Consider the following 19,064-nt stretch of genomic DNA (forward strand, 5'->3'; position numbering starts at 1 on the left):
GCGAAGGGCGTCTAGTTTCGCGAGTTGTGCAAATGCACGCCTGTAAAGATACTGGAGCCTCCACTAAAGGAGGTTTGGAAAGGAAGGGGATGGCATATCCTTCCTTTAAAACTTGGATCGTCCAAGGGTCTGCCGAGATCCGTTGCCACTCTTGCCAGAACCTTTGCAGTCTGGCTCCTACTGCTGAATGGAGGACAAAAGGTTCACTTCTTCTCGGGGACCGTCGAGGTTCTAGGCGTGGCTTTGCCTTTTCCTCTGGCCCTGCCAAAAACACGTCTAGAGGATCTCCCCTTATACTGACCAAACGTGTCAGCAGGAGACGAAACACCGCGCACAGGAGCGGTAGAAAGCACAGGTCTCTTCGCCTTCTTGGCAGACTGCGACAAAAGATCCTGGGTTGACTTCTGAGCTAACGCCTGGGAAATTACAGCCACCAACTCCTGCGGAAACAGATGTGCCTTGTCCAAAGGAGAAAACAGGAGAGCCGACTTCTGGTTTGATGAAATGCCTTTTGCTAAAAAGGAGCACCACAGTTGCCTCTTTTTAAGAACTCCTGTCGTAAATAAAGAGGCAAGTTCTACTGCACCGTCGCAGATGCCCCTATCGATGCAGTCCACTACTCCTACCACATCATCCAAGAGCTCAGAAGGAAGATCAAAATCCTTAATCTTCCTGGCTAAGGCCACAATCGCCCAGTCCAGGAAGCTCACTATCTCAAGAGTATGAAACACGCTCTTGAGAACTTGATCCAGTTCGGAGGACGTAAAGAATACCTTCGCAGAATTAAGTGCGGTCCTCCTACTGGCATCCATGAGAATGGAGAAGTCCCCCTGCGCGGAGGCAGCCACACGCAGGGAAAACATTTCCCCAGTCTCGTACCAACTCCGGTTATGGAAGGAACGACGAGAAGGAGGCAGGCAGAAAACGTTCTTCCCAAGTTCCCTCTTCTCGGCCAGCCAAGCACCCATCTTCTTAAGGCCCTTCTTCACCGAGACGGACAGAACAAGTTTCGTAAAGTCCGAAGAAAAAAACAGAAGCCTTGTCCCTCTTGTACTGGGACCCAGGAGACGGAGGAGCCGAGGCGAGAATCAATCAGGGAAGTTCTCAATGAAGAACTTCAAGAGCTTCTTGTAAGAAGAGAGTTGTGGTGACTTCTCCTCCTTACACTGCTCCTCTAAGTCCGAGAGGAGTTCATCAGATACTGGGGACAAGTCCAGCTGGACTACGTCTTCATCCAAGTCCCCCTGAACTGAAGCCTGAGTTACACGAACAGGGACTGGGAGGCTCGTGACATACTCTTGCTGTGTCACCTAAAGAGCTTGAGCCTGTTGAGGAGCCATCGGAGGCGCCAAAGGAGGCGCAGTCGGTACAGCAACCAAAGGTGGCGCCAAAGGAGGAGCAGTCGCTACAGGAACCAAAGGTGGCGCCAACGGAGGCGCAAGCGTCAGCGCTACCGGAGCGGCTGAAAGAGGAGTCGAGGTGGGCGCTGCTGGCATCACAGGAGGCGCCAAAGAAGAGACTTGACTTTTGGACAAAAGCTCTAAAATCGAGTCCAGACGGGCGTTGATTCCGTCAATCACTTGCTGTTGTGGTCCATCGAATGCTGGAGCAGGCGCCACAGGAGCAGGAGTCACAGAAACTGGAACAGCTGAAGAGAGAGCCACAGGAGTCGCTGGCGCCAACGAAGCAGACCTCTCAGCTGCAACTTCCTTATAAGGAGGCTCAGCCGAAAACGAATGAGACGAGTCCGACGAAGAAAAAACCTCTCGGTTCTGCCCAAAAGCTACAGGAAGGGGCAGGCTCCTCCAGAAGCGCCTTCTTCTTAGGTATCTTCGATGGAGACAGCTGACGAGACCTCTTCAAAGGTCTGGAAGCGTCGCGAAAACGCCATCCTCTAGGAGGAGAGGAACTCCAACTGGAGCCACTAGACACTATCCGCTCCTCACCTTTTGGGTGGTGAGGGCCAGCAGCCTGGGAAGCGGCAACAGGACTGCTTGAGGGGGCAACTGCTCGGGAGCAGGTCCCACTCACCTCCTTTCGGCTTTCAGCATGCCTTCTCCCTGGAACCTGGGAGCCTGACAGGGGCCTAGACCTGGGAGCGTGAATGGGCCGAGAAGCTACCTCCTCCACAACACTTTCACAAGGCACAACACTTGCACTATCACTGCGGTCTACTAACCGCTGCAAATTGTCTCCCATTTTCTGCATGGAAGACATAAAAGCAGTAAGGACTGACACGGTATCAGGATTGGGAGAAACGGTGTCCAGGGCAGGGAAAACTACAGGAACTACAGGGGGAGCAGGGTTAATAGGACTTACGAAAACCTCTAGACTACCTCCTGACCTCGAAGACCTAGAAGAGGCCTTCCTTATCCTATCTTTCTCTCACTTATTCATGTACTTCCCAAAGCACTCCAGTCAGACAAAGTTAGTAGTTCACACTCATTACAAGTCAAGTCAGCAGAACATTTTTGCCCCCTGCATGAAAAACAAGAAGTGTGTGGGTCTAAACTAAGCTTAACAAGCCTGGTTTTGCAGCCTTTGCTGCAAAACCGGATACCACTAGAACCTGAATCAGACATAATAGTCTAACTAAGATCAAAGCTAAAGCAATAACTAGCGCCAGCAAAAAACAACAAAACGAGTACTTCACCAAAAAAAAGGAGCTACAAGTTCGAATTGTTGACAAATACTACCAGCAGCGGAACCGTGTTACCGGTTCGGCACGGCAAAAACTAATGACGTGTTCTTGGAACGGTTCCCGATACCCCGATAGAGGGCGGGGGGTAGGGGGATCACCTGTCGTACCGCTAGCGCTAGCGCGAAATTTGAAATACTGCCGTGACGTCAAAGACGACAGCTATATGTAACTACCGGGTAAGTTGTATAAGTGAAAACTGTCTTTTTTTAATATGATATCCTTGTTAATTACTTAATATTTGTAAAGTGAATTTCCAGTCAATAATGGAGTGCTGAAAGGGAATGTAGTCACCCATGCTGAATTGCAAATGCTTAATACGACAAATTTTAAAAGTAATTTGTATTTTTCCTAACAATACAAACCTGAGGTCTTTACATGAGGAATCTGCTTCAGTGTAGCTGGATAACAGCCATTCAACTTTTTAAACAAGGTGGTTAGGTACAGTAGTTACTACCTTCTGCCTGGTGGGAGTCCTGCCCACCTGGCCAGTAAGCATTCACTTTGCCTTTCAGCCCAGGTATCAAAATGAGGGGTGGCATGAGGTAGGAAGTAAATGTAAAGACCTCAGGTTTGTATAGTTAGGAAACATACAAATTACTTTTAAAATTTGTCATTTGTTCTGAACTGACTGGTAGTTCACCACGTGGGCCTACTTTCTAGTCGTGTAGAGCAGAGGAAGGAGTCCCAGCCTCTGACATGTTGAACATAAGTGTGCTTAAGTGTCAGAGTTCTGGACCTTTTCGAATGAATGAGTGCGTAAGCAACATTAATTTAAAAAAGGCAAGTTTGAATCTAAGAGTTGATGACAATAAAGCTTTAACTGTATACAACCAATGAGTCTGATTTATTGCTAGGCCCTCTCTCCCCTTGTTAGAGTGAGGATTGGACTTGCTCCTATTAATCTATAGAATACAGATAATAGAAAGCATGCTCCATTGCACAACTCACCTGCATCAGTTGCCAGTTCAGCATTTGACGGCTCGTTAACCTCCCCTCTGCCCGTAAGGAAGAGGAAGGTTAAGGAAAGAGAAAGGGAGGAGGCCAGTCACTCACACACAATCTCTCTTTCACAACTGAGCACCTTAGGCGAGATGCTACCTGTCCCACTAGGGGAGCCGGGTAAGCTGCACAACTTGTTGAGCAGCCACCACAGGACCCAAGGAAAAAGCGTCCAAGGACTTGTGGGCAACATCCCAAAGGTAGAAGGAGGTGAAGGTGGTCTGGCGTGACCACACCACCGCCTTCAGTACCTGAGGGATAGACAAATTCTTCCTGAATGTGAGGGACAGACCAATGCCCCTAACCTCGTGAGCTCTCACCTGGAACGTACTGGTTCCTCCTCCCCAGATGCAGAGTGCTGTACACCTGTTTGATCGCCTCACAAAGCCAGAAATGGCATTCTTGGACACCTCTTTCTTGGTCGAGCCAGTGCTAACAAAGAGTTGTCGACACTCAGGCCAGAGATGTTGAATCCTCTTAAGATAGCACTGCAGCACCCTGACTGGACAGAGTAGCATCTCATCTGGTGCATTATCAACAAAGTCCTCTAGGGAGGAGATCAAGAAGGACTCGAACCTGGCATCAAGGGCCGGCGGATTCTGAGTATTTGCTACGAAATCCAGGATGAAATGAGTGTAATGGATCCCCATCCCAATGAGTGCTCAACATTGAACAAAGTCCACGAAGTTCGCCTACTCTCTTTGCCGATGCCAGGGAAAGCAAGAAAACAGTCTTGAGGGTCAGATCCCTGTCAACGACTCTTGTTAAGGCTCGTATGGAGCACAAGTCAGGCTCCTAAGAACGAGAGTCACATCCCATACAGGGGCCCCTGAGCTCCCTGGGAGGGCAAGATCTTTCAAAGCTTCTCATCAGCACAGAAATCTCCAGCGAGGAGAAGATATCGACACCTTTCAGGTGCTGGACTAGGCCCAGGGCGGCCCTGTAGCCCTTGACAGCTGAGACAGAGAGAAGCTTCTCTCGGCGAGAAGAAAGACAAGAAAGTCCGCTACCTGCTGAATAGTAGCTCCAACCAGAGAGAGACCCGTCTATGACACCAACCACAGAAGACGGTCCATTTTCCCAGGTACACAGACACGGGTTTGACGCAGGTATCCAGACACCTCTGTCGCTGTGAAGCGAGAAAAACCTCTTGCTCGCAAGAGATGCTGGATAGTCTCCAGCAGTGAAGTGAAAGGGACTTCACTGACTGGTGGTACCATTGTATGTGTGGCTGACACAGAAGGTTGTGTTAGGGGGATCACTCTCTGTGCCTTGGAGAGCAGAGCCAGGAGATTCAGGGTGATCACTGCCCAGTTGATCACCTTGCAAATCAGGCAAAACGGAGGAAAAGTGTACACATCTAGGTTGTCCCACAGGTGCTGGAAGGCATCCTCTGCTGCAGTCCATGGATCTGGCATGATGGAACAAAACACCTGTAGCTTTCTGTTGTGCCGTGTGGCAAACAGATTGATTGACGGTTGACCCCAAAGGGTGAACAGCCTCTCCGTAATGTCTGGGTGAAGGGACCACTCTGTCTCTACCACCTGACCCTGGCAACTGAGCTTGTCTACCACTACATTCCTCTTGCCTAGAATGTATCTGGCCAACAGCTCTACTGAGTGTGCTACTGCCCACTTGTGCACCTGCCCTGTCAACAGGTATAGCAGAAGAGACACTAAGACCCCTGCTTGTTGATATATGCCACTAATATGGTGTTGTCTCTCATCAACAACACAGTGCCCCATCAATCGATCCTGAAACTCTTGGAGAGCCAGGAAGTCTGCCTTGAGCTCCAGGATATTGATGTGAAGGTGTTTGTTGTTCCGGCTCCACAAACTTGAAATAAGGAACTCCTCCAGGTGTGCGCCCCATCCCTTGGTCGATGCATCCGAGAACATAAGCACCTCTGGAGGGGGAGTGAGACACTCCTATCACGAGGTTCCTGTCATCTAGCCACTAGGCTAAGTCCCATCTCACTTCCTCCGAGAGAGGAATGGGAAAGAACGGGGAGTCCCTTGTCAGAGATCAGAACTCCTTCATCCTCCACTAAAGGGAACAAAGGTGAAGTTGCCCATGAGGGACTAGCTTCTCCAGGGATGACAGGAGACTGAAAACAACTTACCACTGCTGAGCTGGTTGCTCCCGTTGAGACGGGAACAACTGCTCTGCCTCCCTGAACCTGCTGATACACAAGTCTGAGGGGAAGACTCAGTCACTACTGCCATATCTATCAGCATGCCCAGGTACTTTATCCTCTGATTGGGTGTGAGATCGGACTTCTCTTAGTTTACTACTACTCCTAGTTCATGGCAAAACTCGAGAAGGCAATCCCCATCCTGGAGCAACTGTGACCGACAGCTCGCCAGGACTAGCCAATTGTCAAGATACCTCAGGAGATGTATCCCATGCGAGTGGGCCCAAGACGACACCAGGGTGAATACTCGCACGAACACCTGGGGAGCAGTCGAGAGCCCGAAACAGGGTGCCCTGAACTGGAACACTGTCTCTCCATGGATAAAGCAAAGGTACTTGCAAGAGGACTGATGGATGGGTATTTGGAAATAAGCATCCTTCAGGTCCACTGTAAGCATGAAGTCAGACCCCCTCATGGTAGCAAGCACAGAAAGTGTCGTTTCCATTGTGAATAGGGTCTGGCAAACGAACTGGTTCAGAGGAGATGGGTCTATGACTGGCCACTGTCTGCCCACTGCTTTCTCTACAAGAAAGACTTGGCTGTAAAAGCCTGGGGACCGGTCTGTCACGACTTCCATAGCACCTTTCTCCAGAATCACTTCCACCCACCCTCCACAAAAGGGCGAGGTCCTTCCGCAAGCCTTGAATGTATATCTGGAGATGGACCAGACTGTTGGTGAGAGGTGGCCAAGAATTGAAGTGAAGTAGATATCCATCCTGAAGGACATCCACTACCCAGGTCTCTGCTCCATATTGCTGCCATGTTGCTTAATGGCTCGATAAGCAACCCCCCACCAACAGCAACATGTGGAGGGGAACACCGCCCCTAGCGTCCTCCTCCCTTCTTCTTACCCTTGTCCCTTTTGACTGCAAGGAGTGCGGCTGTGCGCCCTTCCTGGCAGGGGCAGAAGAAGGCTGGATGTTCCCACAAGGACCCTTCGAAGCTGGGACTCCTTAGGGCCCATAGAGGAAGTGCCAGCCAGACCCGAAGGTTGCACCACAGTGGCACATGAAGGCCAGGAGGTCTTTGCCACTGCCTGGTGGACAAGTCGGTCTTTGCTCTTGACTCAACGTTTGTCTACAGCAGCATCTACCAACTCTCGAGGGAGAGAGAGGTAGAACCCAGCAAGGGTCCATTCAATAAAGCCAATGCTGACTCTGGGCCCATGGACTTGGATACTTGAGTCAGGACAGCATCCCTCCTCTTAAGAACCAAGTTTGCCCACAGGTTTGCCGTCTGGTGGGCTAGGTAGGTAATGACCCTACCTCCAGACTGGCTAAGCCCCGCGAAGGAGGCTTCCTCCTCGGGGTTTGTGGAACCTGAAGAAGCAGCGACCTTGGACAATGTGAGGAACCAGAAGTCCAGCCACAAGCCTGCCTGAAACGCTGCCTTGGCAGTCAATTCCAGGTTTGCTGCTTCTTGCTGCGAGAGGATAATACCCTCTGCACCAAGCTGCTGCAGCGACAGACCCGGACCCAGACAAACCAAGTCCAGGTCAACCTGTTTGGGTGTCAAGGGCTACTCTGAAGGCGTATAGAAGCGCTTCTGTTGCGGGAGAGGCGGAGGAAGCATATCTAAATGGCTAGAATGAAGCAAATTCTTCCCACAAACCAGAGAGTTCACTTGCTCCAGAACCCTTCAGGAAAGTTCAGATGATGACAGACCCAAGAGGTCCTGGGTTCCTTCTTGGGTCTCCAGTGGGCTTCGAGGGTTGGATGATCATGGACATGGCCATGGTCCCTTTCCTGAGATCATTATGACGACGTATCAGCCCCACAATCTCTGCAAAAGTCCTCTGCAGCTCAGGGGTGTCCATGTCCTGAGGGAAAGGACCCTCAGGTCCTTCCAGAACACCGTCCTCCCGGGCTACTCTCCCAGCAGGAGGGACACTCAGCAAAACCCCCAGGCCCCTGCTCGACCACCTGGGCATACGACTGTGTCGATCCGAGGGCCAAACCCGGAATGTAAGCCTTCGTGGGAGGGCTGGGTTGGTACATGGCATCCCAATCAAGAACCCTTCTGTCCGACTCGCAGCTCCAGGTGTAACCCCATGAGGTTGAGGGGACAGGTGAGAGGGGCTGAGCACCTTCCTCGGACCTCCTGGAAGTCAAAGCCCCAACAGGAGAGGAAAGCTGTGAGTGATCATCAACCCCCGGTGACGATGACTGCACAGGTCTAAGAGAGCAAACCCACTCAAGCGAACGTGGGCAGAGGCTGTCCCAAGGAGAGTGAATGGGTTCATGCATACTTGTGCGGGAGCTATCCCCAGGGTAGGGCTAACCCAAGGAGAGTGATTGCGCACTTGAGCTGTCCTCTCGACATGCTCTAGTCTTCTTCGAGGCTGTGGCCTCTACATGTGAAGAGGCTGTGTGGGGGACCTCCCCAAAGCTTCTCCAGGTGAGCAGACTCGTAGGTCAGCTGCACCTGTGCAGGGACCCTGGCCACATACTCGGACAAGCATTGGCTGGGGGTGAGGCAGCACCTGCATGCTTGGCAGAGTACCTGGGGAGACATAGGTCTCCTTGGAGGTCCGCACACCTGGAGGCATGATCATCGGTTGCTCCATCTACCCAACTGTCCAGGGAAACTAGGGCAGAAGTAGGCTCTATACTAGTCCGGGAAGGTGACCTCCTGGAACTAGTATCGGTGACGTGAGTCCCCTTGGAGACCTGCGCACCTGGTGTTCCCATCACTGGGTCTCAGTGAGAATTGCAGCACAGCCCCCTAGTCCAAAGACGGGACATCAGCCAAGAGATCCCTTTGCCTCTTCTGAGGAAGGAAGCAAACCTTTGGAAGCCCTGGGACAGGACTTCTTCCACTAGGGAGAAGCTACCTCCTTCTTCCTCTGCTTGTGAACTTTGGAAGAACGTGGGGGAGGTAGCAGCAGACAAAGATGATGATGACACCTTTCGGCTCCTCTTCTTCGACTTCTTCCTGCCATAAGCCTTCTTCATCAAGGAGTGCAGGAGAGCATCCCCCCCATCTGGAGGATGGCGGCAGAAACGCTAGAGCGCACATGACAGCGTGGGGATTATAGGAACCACTGCCATAGAAGTGGTGCTCAATCCAGCCGACATGGTCACTTGGCAGTAGTCGCAGCGACTGAAGCAGCAGTCACCAGAGGGGCTTGAGAGGCCCTCAGGCGGCTGAGCAAGCCCCGCACCAAAGGTTCACCCAAGAGACCCAGAGAGAGCCAAGTCTCTTGAAGCTCTTCCGTCTCACCAACACCTGCAATAGTCAAGTAAGTGATAAAACAAGCTAAGACAATGTGTGGGAGTTTCGCAGGAGGTAGGAATGAACAAGAAGGATCGGCAACCATAGAACCCTTTTTCTTGTACTGTATGTCCTCCTCTGCAAAAACCTCACCCACTGCACAGGGGACCAGTCACAACACTCATAACAGACACTTTCTGGATTACAGTCATCCCCCTGCAACTCGTGCAAAGGACAAGGGTTAACATCAATAGACAAGCAGTAATCGTTGCACGGCTTAGAGTCCGTACAAGGACACACAAGCTAGTACCGGCCTTCCACTCATTCGGCTTATCAAACGATTCATGGGTTTGCATGTTACACAAACACACAAATATACACAAGATATTGCAAAAACAGCAAGAAACAATCCCATAAGGAATTGTCAAAAGAAACCGGCAGGCAGGGCAGAGGGTACAAGACTGTTCCTCATAGCACGATGTCAGAAAGCACAGTGAATGCTTACCGTCTGGGTGAATGGGACTCCCACCAGGTGGACAGTAGTTAACTACCTAACCACCTTGTTTAAAAATTAAACAGCCGTTCTCCAGCCACGCTGAAGTAAATTCCTCATGTAAAGACTGACGGTTTATATGTTATGTAGGAACGAAGAATACATTTTATAAGTCCTCTTTACTCACCTGCAGTCAACCAGTCAATCAACCAAACAAAGTGAGTTGGTTGACATTGGAACTGCGATAAAATTCTCTGGTTTGTATATCAAGGAAAAATACAAATTACTTGAAAAACCTGTTATTTGTTCCTACAAAAACAAAAAACATTGCCTTTTATACAGTATAAGAGGGTGAATCTTTCTAAGGGATGTAATCTCAGTCAACTGATCTGGAAACTGGATACCTGCCAGGAAATGTCATGATCCCAGGCACAATAGCTAGCAAGGGATGCAATGACTCCTGTAACCTCCTGGCATGAGGATGACCGAGTTCTAGGGCCCTGGTCTGAGAGAGGGTATAGAGCATCACTCTAGTAAAGAAAAGTTTGGGGAACCAAATAATTCCAATGTATACAAAAATGCATATTGACAGTAGCTATTTCTGGCAGATACAAACTGATCTGTTCAGAATATAGCTCTACCCTTGTTCCCCCACCCCTATTTAAAGGGAAGTGCAGAGAGAGAGATGCATGTACAAGACAGAACTCTGAGACTGGATGCTCAAAGTGTAGTTATCCATATCTTGGTCCAATTCAGCCGGTACTTCAGCCTGGATGCTGCTCTGATAAGGGGGAGAAGGAAACAAAAGCCCAGTCACTCTTCATTCATAACCCTGGGCTTATACTAAGCTAAGCACTCAGACAAGATACTTTTTTGTCCATACACAACTGGGTGCCTCCAAAACTTGTTGAGCATTCACCACATGTCCCAAGGATAATAGTATCCAAGTACTCAAAGGTGACATCCTTCAGGTAGAATTAAGGTGAAGATTATCTGGCACTGTCAAACAACTACCTTCATTACTTGAAAAACTGAAGAGTTCCTCCATAAAATTAGGGACTGTCCCACATCCCTGACTATGTGAGGTCCTGCACAAGTAAAGCGAAGGACATCCTCACCTGAGGAGTTATGCGTTTGTTTGATAATCTCAAAAGCCAGAAACAACCTTCTTGGACACCACCACCCTGTATTTGCCTTTAATCATGAAAAGATGCTGATGCCCTCGACCAAGCATACAATTCACATAGCATCTTAGGTTTGCACCAGTCATAGAAGCATCTTGTTAGGGTCACCACCAATAAATTCTCAGAGGGAGGGGATCAAAAAGTCCTAAAATCCTGTCAGGAACTGATGGGTTCTGAGTTTTTGCCAAGAAATTGGGAACAAGAGAGAGAGAGAGAGAGAGAGAGAGAGAGAGAGAGAGAGAGAGAGAGAGAGAGAGAGAGAGAGAGACTGTGTATTCCCCAATACACTTTGCTGAGGCTAAAACTAGTGAAATGACAGTCAGGAGTTGGAGTGTAAGCTCTAGGTCAGGAGGCCTTCTCCAAGGGCTATGATCATAAGGTACTTTTGTTCTCTAAGTTTTACTAACTAAATGGGATTTTGGAACTCACACACTGCTTGAAAAAACCAACTTCAATCTCAGTCATGGCTCCTTAGCCATTTTGGTAGTAAACTGTATTAAAGATACTGGGCACCTTCATATCCTTTAATTATGGGAGAGCATTGTAGGAAAACTACTCTTTAGTGAGGGAAAAATCAAAAGTAAAATACACAGATGTATTCAAGTCCCCTTGATAGTACTGCAAGCCCTAATTCTGATCAAGGTAAGGTTTACTGAATGTTTTCAAAGAGACAACATGTACCAGGTAAGGAAGAACCTGGTAACCCATGTTACACTGGGTTTGGGGAGGGGGGGGGGGTTCCCAAGCCCAGCCAGGTAAGGACCTGATATCCTAGGTTAAGCATGACTGGGTTAGGTCACAAACCTATTCACCTAATTAACAGCTCCTTAGGTTAGGTTAGGTGGGAGGATCCAGGGGAAGCTTTGCACCCCCTGAGCAAGCCACAGACCTGCCATTCTTCGTAAAGTGTAATTGGGTTAAACTGCAACCATATTAATTTAATTTACAGCCCCCTTGGTTAGGTTAGGTGGGAGGTTCCAAGGGGCTTTGCATCCCCTTAGCCCCAATAAGTTAGCTGAAATAGCCTAGGTGCAGTTGGGTTAGGTTGAAACACTTTTGTTTTAATTACCAGTGCTGTAGGTTAGGTTGGGCGGGAGGGGGTCCAGAGAGGCAAAGACCCCCAGCTAGTTAAGGATCTGGTGCCCTAATTTAAATAAGGATTAGTTGAATTAGTTAAAATACACACCTGTAACCTATCCCACCCATTTTATATTTTCCCCCACTCAAAAAAACTGGATCCCCATTACTTTTACAATTAAGCAGAAGGTATGGGGGATCCAGTATCTCTAAATCTACAAATTTGGTACTGAAATAAGTGTCAGAAATGTTTAAAACACATTATAAACCCCAAAAAAATACATTTCCAATTCTAGAATATGAGTTTAAAATAAATATCTGGTGTATTCTTACAAAAAAAAAAAAAAAAATGGGGGTAGACTGCAGAGTGAGGGGGTCATGACTTATTTGTGGAGCGGATGCAGAGTAGGGAGTTGGATACGAGTGAGAAATCCAACTGTGAAAACAGGCCAAACTTATGGTTTCCATACTGAAAAATGAGAATGCTGTGTCCTAACCTAACCCGACCTTACCTTCCTAACGTGACTTAGGGCACTGAATTTCGGAAACTTACCAGCTGGACTACATTTCTATTTGGACACATGGTCTGGATATGGATAAAACCTAACCTACACAAACTTAACCTAACCCTTCCTAATGTTGTGCCCTGACCTAACCAGAACTTACCTTCCTAACCTGACTTCCCTCCTGGACCCCACAGGTAACACTTTACATCAATCACATAGACTGGCCTAGGCTACCCCTTTGTGGTTGTAGGTTCAAATCCCCAAGTTTTGTCATACTAATTTAGCTAAAACAATAATTTAACTGCTCATGATATTTGAAATAATTTTTTAACCTCCTTCAAGTGTTTGGGGTTTGATCGTGGAAGTTCTACAACAGGGTTGTATTGTATTCAGTCAGGATGGTAAAATGCATTTTATGGCTCTAGAGCAAGTGTACATGTTTAATTATTTCAAGAAATGGCAGAATTTTACATGAAACACCTTTCATACACTGTTTTTGAACTACGCACAGTTTCTACTATGTCAAATTTGTCACGCTGTGCAGTAAACACACATTCGCGTTACGTGCTTCCACTTTTAAAGCTGGAAAGGGAAACAACAACTGCATCTAGATCCGAGCATGGGTATAAGAATCATACCATTTTGATTCCTTTTGATTGGTTGGATTTAATACTTTTGATGTAAGAGTCTGATCTCCTCAGTCATTACAAGGTCTCATCCATGATGCAGGACTGATCTCCTCAGTCATACTACTTCTGGTTCTAGTTAAGCAGTTCGTAATAGATAATGGGTTTCCTTCTTTATTGTAAGGAGCTTTTGTCTATACTCAAGTGATGTGGCAACATTTGCATTCCAACTTACAGGATAACCTCAGGACAAAGACTAGACCTTCAGTAACCATGAAAATGCCACGAAGGGAGGGAGCTTTCTCTCGATGATGAATTAGTACACATAATAGTTGTTGACCTGAACTATCGGATAGTTCTGACAGTGACAGTGGTGAATATGGTGATGCTTACTGTATAGTAGTTATAGGCAAACCTACTTTAAATAATTCTTTTGAGCAGGTTTTACCAGATAAGATCATGAATCAGAGGAAAATGCAAAGGGGGAAGAGATTTAGCAAGCAACAGTAGCAGTGGTGTGAGTAAACAAAAAAAAAATGATAAAATTCGTGAATGGAAGATCATTGAAGATTCAATTCGTAAAAAAATCGGTGCTCTGAAACTTTCATTGGAAATAAAAAATTTACATTTTCTATAGAATGCCAGGTCTATGTTTGATTTCTTTTTGTGAGATTTTTCCCGATGATATTTTTGTTCAAGAACAAGTGGTGAGTGTTTGTAATAAAGATTTTTAAACTGAATAATAAAAATGGTGATAGTTTACTCCATGGTTTGAGAGGTACCACACAAATGAATTACTGATAGAAGCTCAATCATCCAATATCTGAATACAGTAAGTACCTATGTATTACAGACCGACCTCTTAAATCTGGCATCCTGTGGTCCAGGAACTCCCATGATCCGGGACATTTTTGAATCAGCCACCATTAGTTCTTGAGTGGCTATGAGGACAGCGTTACGTCATTTCAGTTTTTGGATTTTTAAAGATTTCATAACTGAAGTTTGCTCCGTAAATACACGAGCACTGTTAATTTCCAATAGAACAGTCTGTGAAACTTAAAAATACACAGCATAACACAGAACTGTAATTTGCGTATATATGCCTACTCGTGTATCTTCAGATCTCGTATATTATGATCATTAAAATTTTGTCCAAAAACATGATTTCATCATATACATCATGTATAATGCGAGATGTATTTTTGGTAGGCTACACAAGGCTAGGCTTTCTATGCCTGTCTCAGTTTCAGTAGATACTGCTGATAATGCATACTATATTATATCTGAGTTATCTTTTTACTAAGAAATATGCCTAGGCTAAATGGAAATTTTCATACATAAAATCAGGCTTACCAACACTGAGATTTGTCTAAGAATTCATTTCAAAGTATTTCTTATAATTAACAACCACTTACTATTCCATGCAAGACACTGACATAAATACCAGGTACTGACATACATAATCAAATCAAGAAACAGTGTACAGTATGCCGATGTCAGTTACCATAATTAACACACTTTTATTAAGGTTGAGTTACAGTTGTCCACTGTTAAAAATTTGCTAATTTTCAATGGTGACTTACATAAATAAAAATAAAATAAATCTTTATCCATCCTTCATGCAATGGAGAGGAAAAGTGTTATGAAAGCATGCCACTAAATTTAAGGTTGTAGCTATAGCTGAAGAAATGAATATGTGCTGGCCACAAAAAGTTTTCAAAGGGCAGAAGCAACATCCGATACTGGCAAAGTCACATCTTTACTTCATTTAATTTACTTCGATTATAAATAAAGTAAGTTACACTTTTAAACACAACTTTGATAATTTACAAAAAAACGTCTCCAAAATGAGTTTCATTTAGCAGTTAACGGCCATGATGATGTCGATAAAATGGCAGTCAGCTGATGATTTTAAGAATTATTGTTGTTATTATTATTCAGTAGATGAAACCAATTCATATGGAACAAGCCCACAGGAGTCACTGACTTGAAATTTAAGCTTCCAAAGAATATGGTGTACATTAGGAAGAAGTAAGAGGAAGTAAAAGGAAATACAGAAAGAAGAGATCCCACCTATTAAAAAAGAAAAATAAATTAATAAACAGGTAAATAAATAAAAATGTATTAAAATGCATAAAGAATAGTACAGTATTAGGTAGTAACGCATTGCATTTTCGCTTGAACTTCATTAGTTCCAACTGCACTACATCCTCTGGGAGGCTGTTCCACAATCCAATGGTGTGAGGCATAAAAGGACCTCAGGAACTGAGAAATTCGACAGCGAGGCACAGTTACTGCATATTGATGCTGCTGTTCAACAAATCTGGTTCCTCTCAGCAGATAAAGGGGATCTGGGATCAATTGTGAAAGATCTCTGTTGAAATATAACTTATGAAAATGTTAGAAACAAGAGACCATCAGTCTATGGTCCAAGTCATAACTGCTACTATTTGGAACCACAAACCTACCACCACGAACCACTCTATCTAAGAGATAAATCTCTGGCAGAAGCAGACACCCACACTGGAGAACAGTATTCTAGGAAAGGAAGTACAAATAAACTAAAACAAGTTTCACTGATTTTATCAGTTATAAATATATGAGGCCTTACAATCAATTCATAACTTTCATGAGGCATTTGCTGAAACTTTCATTAGATGCTTCTCAAAAGTTACACCAAGAATAGTTAAAGGTTCAGGCTTAATCAGCAAAGTTCTGGCCACCTGAAGGGGAGGATGAGGTGGGAAATCTGTACGAGATCTGCTAATCAATAGTGTTTTCGTTTTACTGGAGTACAGCCTCATACCCCACCAACTACATCATTCCCTGATCCGGTTCATGTCTCGACTGAGGCTGAGGGGAGCATCACTTCTCATAAGTGGAGACTTTACTACATCCAGAAGTTTTGCATCATCAGCATACTGAACAATCTTGTTTTCCAGGCCAACAACCAAATCACTTGTATACACTAAAAATAACAATGGATTAAGAACACTGCCCCATGGAACTCCATACACAATAGGTCTTGGTTCGTTAAAGATCCTGTCCACAGCAACTAGATGCTCCCTACCAGTAAGGAAATCTTGAAGTAATCCCAAAACATATCCACCCACTCCAAGATTCTGAAGTTTATAAATAAATGCCTTGTGATTTACTAAATCAATGCAGCACTAAAATCTATTTGGATTACTCTGCACTCAAAACCCTTATCATGGTTCTCTTGCAAATGGCATGTCAAGTCTAAAAGAGCATTGCAGGTACCCATTAGCTTCCTGTGCGCATTATTGACTATCAGCTGACACTCCTTTAGATTACACATACTTATTCAGTGTCTTAAGATAAGTTTTTCAGCAACTTTGGAGAGTACAGGGAGAATAGAGATTGGCCCATAGTTTCTGCAGATAAGTAAACACCCTGTATTCGTGGGGGATGAATACCACACGCCCCCATGAATAGCTAAAATCTGTGAATACTTAAAACCCCTCTAAAAATATTTAGAACTGCCTATTTTGATAGTTCAAACACAAAAAAAAAAAACTCTCAAATTGCTTATACCTGAGTATTTAAATAGTTTTATCACAAAAAGTCCATTTAGTCATGAAAATATTAAAATACAGAAATTAGTGAATATTTCTCTCTGAAAAACACCGTGAATGGGTGAATTTTCCGTGAACATTGTGTATATATGTTCCATAGAGAAATCCGCGAATAGGTAAGTCCACGAATCGTGAGAACGCGAATATGGGGGGTTTACTGTATGTCATTCTTTGGAACAGGTGCTGTATTACTAAGAATGCAAATGGCATCTGATCGCTATGTTTTATAAATTATAATATATTATGACAGTAATGCATGAAATATAACTGTATACAGTACATAAAACAACAGTTTTATCAAAATGATCATTCTTAGTAAAACGGTACTACAGTACTGTATTTGAATTTTGCAAATCTTTATCTTTATGTGCAACAAGCTAATCAGGGGCAATAGTTCTCTCTCTCTCTCTCTCTCTCTCTCTCTCTCTCTCTCTCTCTCTCTCTCTCTCTCTCTCTCTCTCTCTCTCTCTCTCTCTCTCTCTCTCTCTCTCTCTCTCTCTCTCTCTCTCTCTCTCTCTCTCTCTCTGTGTGCAGATTTTTATTTTTGCTGAAATGAAAGCCAGAAAAGTCTGAAATTCCAGAAAACACTGAAAGGTGCCAGATCAGAACTCAACAGTATGCTTACCAAGGTGTACAAATTTCCGGGGGGATGCTTATGGAGCAGGCCTGAATTTTCATAAGGAACTAAACCTAACTTATGACAGTGATTATTCATAAGCTTTGTTCTACTTTTTATAACACAGTAATATACAGTATATGTGGAGTGAGCTGGCAAGACTTTGTTTACATAGGGGATTTTTTTGGGGTTATCCACGATTTTCGGCGGTCCGGCAGTGGCTTGGTCCCATAGGTGCTGGTTTACAGAGGTCGGACTGTACAGTATTTGCAAATTTTATCAGTATTTTAATAACACATTGTAATAACTTAACAGTACAATGTAATATTATAGCAAAGAAAATAACTAATTATCAAAGTACAAATATAAACAGGAGAAAATTCAACAGTTATAAGATAGCAGGACACTGGTCTCGTCACCAATGGCAATTACAGGCTTGCAGCAAAAGGGTTAAAAGAATCAGTAGGCCTAGGGCATGACCTAAGTCAACTACACACACAGTTGGTCGGGTTTTCATTACCCACAACCTGAATTCAGGGCAGTCGGGGCAACACATGATGGTCACCTTAAGAACTATGGGAGAGCAGTATTGTGTGACACCGTTTATGTCAACTGGGTACTTAAAAAGTTACTTTTCATGGAAAGAATTGTTGATCACCAAACTGACAGAAATTAACCAGTTAAGTTACTTTTTGGGTGGTTTAGAGCAGGAAGAGGGTAATCCTACAGTTCAGGGGTCCAAATTCACTGTATTACCTAAAATCAAGATCAGCATACAGATTTATCAAATATTTATTGAATCATGGAAAACAATGAAAAAATGTGCAGTTTCACTGCTTACAAAAGTAGTTTGTTAAAAAACTAAGGGAATAAAGGGGGAACGTAAAAAAACAAAAACATGTTTTAGGAGTTGCGGACCCATCGAATCTTTTTAGATTTATTAAAGTGGCTGCTGAAGAACTAGAGCCTGTGCCAGGCTCCTAAGCACATATTCCACAAACACAGTTGCGGGCACACTACACTATTCACGTGAAGTGCTGAGCTTTATTCCCTTTGTTTTTTTTATAATCTGTGCTTCTGTAGGCAGACAAATAGCTCATTTTTAGCAAATTTACTTGTTACCAGATCTATCGAAAGAAATTGAAAATAGGAAAGAAAACTTAAACACACACAAGGGAGCAGTGAATCTGGAACCCTAACCTGTAGAAATGCCCAGGAATAGTATATTTTATTCTACGGAATTTTTCACTACGAGGCAAAACAACCAACGTATAGCCCTGTCCCTAATCTGCAAACTACACTTGCAGGGTCCAGGGGAAGCCAAGCCCACCCAGCCAGATCAAGGCACAGCATCCAAGTTTGTGTTAGGTTAAGGTAAGTCTGGTTAGGCCATGTAACCTACCCTCGGAAATGCCTACTACAGAAATACATAGTACTATGCTTAGAGTAGCCCTGACCCCTTACTTTGCAGTTGCTCCAAAACTGGTTTCCCACTGTGGTTCCATATTTTTAAATGTTATTTCTAAGTATTAGCTACGCAAAGACTGTATGGAACAGCTCCACGAATACAAAGACATTAGGGAGGCATATGTTCAAGAAGGGATTGGCTAAAGAAATTTATTATAAAAGGTACCATACTATCCTAACGTACCCTAACCTAACCAAACCTAGTAGGCTGTGTTACTTAGCCAGGGGGCTCCACAGGCCCCCAGAGAAGGAAACTCCACTTTTTACCAAAAGTTTCTCTAAAACACTGCACATGTGAGATTAATTATAGTCAAGCAACAAAAAATAGCAGTAATTTCTTGATAAGCAACCAAAATTCTCTAGAAAAAGTCAATTCCCAAGGTAATATCTGA

At 44.8% G+C, this 19,064-nt stretch overlaps 1 protein-coding gene across 1 annotated transcript in view; it reads right to left on the minus strand.

The window, feature by feature from the left end:
* The window catches only part of ND-39 (NADH:ubiquinone oxidoreductase subunit 39), an 86,722-nt gene that overhangs the window by 65,686 nt on the left and 1,972 nt on the right, over nt 1-19,064 (minus strand). The window lies entirely within an intron of this gene.

This window comes from Macrobrachium rosenbergii, chromosome 13 (genome assembly GCF_040412425.1).
Source record: "Macrobrachium rosenbergii isolate ZJJX-2024 chromosome 13, ASM4041242v1, whole genome shotgun sequence".
NCBI classification, from domain to species: Eukaryota; Metazoa; Arthropoda; class Malacostraca; order Decapoda; family Palaemonidae; genus Macrobrachium; species Macrobrachium rosenbergii.